Genomic DNA, 4,522 nt, shown 5'->3' with positions numbered 1-4,522 from the left:
TATTATTTATTTACTTTTTGTATTATTAAGATGATGAAGATGATGAGGATGATGATGAGGATGACAATGATGATGATTATCATAATTACTATTATTATGGTTCTTTTCAATTCAAATATACACATAACAAATTCAGGTGCCGCATAGAAAGACCAAATTACACCTAACAAATCCTAATATACAAATCCCATCATAAAAAGTCTAAACACAACAATAGCAAGTTCAAATGTAAACATAGAAATCTCAAATGTAACACATAGGAAATTCAAAAGCCACAAAGCAATTTCAAATGTAAATATGCTTGAAATGGAGAAAAAAAGAGGCCAAAGGCATAAGAAGCGTATTCGAAGTAAGAAGCAAAAGGGTTTGGGGTTATTTTGCCACGACAAAGTTAGATGTAAGCCGAGTGGTGCCACGGGGAAGAAATCACGTGAAACGAAACTGATTGTTAATTTTTTTTCAAAACCCGAAAGTAAAACCACATGCTTGAATAAAAAACAAATGGTTGTGATACAAATCAACAAACTGCTGGTGTATATATAACAAACTGAATGAAACATAAAGCCAAGTTTACTTCTATTTACTTATTGTTGGACTACAAAACGTTTTGGCATAGGCGTGCATTGATTAGAAGACTGCTGCCATTTTCACTATAGTACAGCTTAGGATTTTTGCTCCATCAACTTGGCAAGTGTTTCCATCCTTTGTCGGTAAGTCTGCTGAGTGATCATTTAGTCTCTTGCTTTTGGGAACATCTGTTTCAAATCGTATTTCCAAAAAATAATATTCTAAGGGTGAAATGGTATGGCTATTAGGTTATTTAAGAGGCAGGACCTCCGAGATCAACGTCTGTATCCGAAAGGACCGATCCAAACGGTAAATTCGTGTAAAGTGCCTTTCCCAAGGACACAACGCCGGATCGAATTGAGGCTCGAACCCCCGAACCCGAATCTCTTGTTAAAGGTCCGATAGCCTACCCACTAGGCTACCCACGCCACTAAATCGTGATTCCAAATTAAGAAACGTTTTCACAGATGGTAAGACAAAGTACGCAGGTAGCAAGATTTTTCACCTCGAGTCTGTTTGATGAAACGAAACAGCTAAATGAAGCAAAAGATAACAATGAAAATAAAAATGGAAATGAAAATAAACAAGTTTAAACAAAAAAGAATTGTTATGATAACACAAGCGTTCTCGTAAATGTTAAGATAATGTGTGTAGGAGGAAAGATATTTCATTTCAACCACCCCCCAATCTATTGATGAGTTGCCATTTAAAGATTGCCTTTGTGCACGAGCGTTGTTACGTACCGAGCATACTTCGTTGTGGGTATTGTTGGAACAGTTTCTTAAAGGGATGAGTTCAAATGATAGCTGCCATTCCCTCTACTTGAAAGTCGCGAAAGACCAGGCCACCCTCGGCACTGACAGCAAATTATGTCATCGTGCTGTTCGGTCCCCTTCAACCCAGCACTACTGGAACAAAGCATTGACCACCCCGTGCTCTTCCTCAGTTTGTCTTCGTCAACAGCCGCTTGATACCAGCCTCGTCGATGAAGGCAAATTCATACCGCTAAATGTTCTGAATCAGCTATATTTCATATTGATGTTTGGTTGCTTCAGTCATCTCAGAATTTCTTTCTATGGGAGCATCCTCAGGTTTTTATTTTATGAGAATAAATTAACCCAAAGAGATACTGCTTATGGTTGTCGTCAACTCAGTTTGAGCACATTAAAAATGCTTCTCAAGCTGAATAATCTTTGTGGAGGATATTTGCTTTTGATACATTGCATTTGAACTTGCTATTGTGTTACTTTTGGATTTGCTATTTTTTAATTTGATCTTGTTACACACAATCGTGCACTAAACTTTCCTATTGAACATTTGAACTTTCTATGTGGCGTGAAACTTTCTATGTGGCATTTGAACTTGCTACGTGGCATTTGTATTTCTTATGTGTGCATTTGATCGGAAAAAACTATTTATATTATTATGGATTCAACTAGATTTATCGCACCTTATGTAATTATGAACACACTCCAATGAAAATCCGCCTACAATTCATGTCGCCTTTTGTGTACGATTTGACTGACCACCCAGTCAATTTTATCCGGATTTTTAGAAGTTGAATTTGGAAGGAAAGGCTCAATTCTAGGTATGGTACTTAGTACTGAAACCTTCAATTAATTATATGCATTTTAAAACTGAAAAACCGTGGATTTCAGTCTCGCTTTTTCCTTACGCTAAATTAAATTGAGTGAACGTGGACATACTTTTCCTGTACTCAAACAAAAAAAGCAAAGACTGAGGGGCAAAAATGGAAATGAAAACTGGTCAGTTGTGAATAACCTTACTGGTCCGTTTGCAATAAATATTAAGTTGACGTTGTTTGAAAGTGGTTTGAAAGTTTAATCATAGGTGGAGCAAGAACATGACTTGCGGATACACCCGTAATGATAAAGTCAAGGCTTCCATGTATACTCTGTAAGCGAATAACCCCCCCCCCCCAACAAAAAACCCCCAAAAAACCCACCTTTTCCTCCTGTACGTATTTATTTAAAAACGGTAACACCTCTGCACATCCTATCACAACATGTGCTGGTTTTTCTCTGTTTGCCGCTGATGTTTTCTCCGAACTGGGGGAGAGAGGTGGGAGGGGGGCGTAACATTCGACGAGCAATACCGTTAAGAACCCTACCCCTCTTTTAGATTTGAACTCCAAACCTCCTTGAGCCGGCCAATTTCGTTCAAATGTTACCACAGGGGATACATGCCCCCCCCCCTCCTCCCTCTTCCCCATCCCTGTCAATAAATTTCGCTCGATAAAGTAACCAGATCTAACCCAGACACGCAGTAATACAAGACACACGACACAGTAAAAGTCCCCCAGGGTGTCAGTTTCTATTCTTCAAGGCTTCTTCGGCAACGCCCCCTCAATGTTCTGCGACCCGCCCATTTCAGGCCATGTCGAGATAGCGTCTTAAATGATGGCACTTGATCCTATACCTTAGAGGCATTAGTGGGGGGTGTCTTCTCTCATCCCGAGTTTTAAGGCGTCAGGTCTGGGCATTACGATTTCCGAGGATGATCTTTTACGGTTTACTTTCTGAAAAATAAACACTTTTTGGTTGCCGATATGTGAAAAAAAAATTAATAAAAGAAGAAAAGTTGTGCTACAGGTTAATATGGCAGTGGGTAGCGGGATAATAAGAAATCTAAATGCAAGGCAAAATATGCATAATTCATCCCCCAAACTTTAATAATTTCACTACTATTCATACACTCCATCTTTGCCCCAGACCAAGTGCATATTTACACGTGGACAAAACTCGAGAAAATTGAGTAGAGTCCCATTCCTAAGTATTCAACGTTTTGCCAAACAGTACCGAGAATCTAATCCGCAGCTTTATTTATATCGCCTTCTATCGCTTCTAGATACTGTTGTAACGGAAGTAAACGTAGAGGGTTATTGTTGAATGTGAAGAAAAGAGAATGCATAGTAATACCTAAAAAAGCAATAAATCATGTAAACTCATAAACAAATGCGAAAAGAAGAAACAAATTCAACAGTTTAAGATTCTAGGATAATGTAATCAAAGTGTTCCACAGAAATAAAACGCAGAAACGCAATGGTTAAAGATATTTTCAATTTAAAAAGCCCAATCCTGAAAAACAGAAACATCTCAATGACTACCAAGATAAAAGTTATGAAATGCTGTATGTGGTCAACCCTTCTATAAGGTTGTGACTGCTGGACAACCACTAACGGCAGTAAAAAGAAAATAAAAGCAACAGAAATGAGGTTTCTTAGGCGACTGCTGAGAACGTCGTGGAAAGATCAGGTAGTACTTGAAGAAGCCCACGTGGGCCGATCGGTGACCAAAACAATCAGGAACAGAAAGATACAGTTTCTGGGGCACTTGAATAGGCATAACGTCTTGAACATCTAACGCTCACTTTCAAAATTTTAGGCAAAAGTAGTCCTACAGCAGCCTACTCGGAGAGCCAAATGCAGAATGGTGACGGGGAAAGACCAGGATGATGTAGCCTTTTTTTTAGAGCTTAGAGCGTCTGAGCAAATGAAGGAATGGGGATCGATGATTGCCAATGTCTTTCGCAGATCTGGCACGTGACGATGATGTTGATGATTTTTATCGCGCGGCAATACCAGCATTTGGAGGGAGTGGAGTTTGCAAAATAATGGTAGAGGTATACCCCGTACAGGCAGTAACGTTGTAAGTTCCCCTGAGGATCGAAACATAGTAGAAATTGTCTAAAATAGCAAGCTATTATCGTGAAGAAAAATGATTGTCTTAGACATGCAACACAGAAAGTAGATGCCAATAATTCGCTGAATTTTCTTGGAAATTGACTTTATAAACAAATCAACAACAGATGCCTTGACTGGCCTCTTCCGCCGTAAAGAAGGCCAAAGCTTCGGCCATGACCTCGTACAATACTACTACTATTACTACTACTACTACTACTACTACTACTACTACTACTACTACTACTACTACTA

The sequence above is a fragment of the Aplysia californica genome, unplaced genomic scaffold (assembly GCF_000002075.1).
Source record: "Aplysia californica isolate F4 #8 unplaced genomic scaffold, AplCal3.0 scaffold00078, whole genome shotgun sequence".
Taxonomy (NCBI): Eukaryota; Metazoa; Mollusca; class Gastropoda; order Aplysiida; family Aplysiidae; genus Aplysia; species Aplysia californica.
This window is presented reverse-complemented; position numbering follows the sequence as displayed.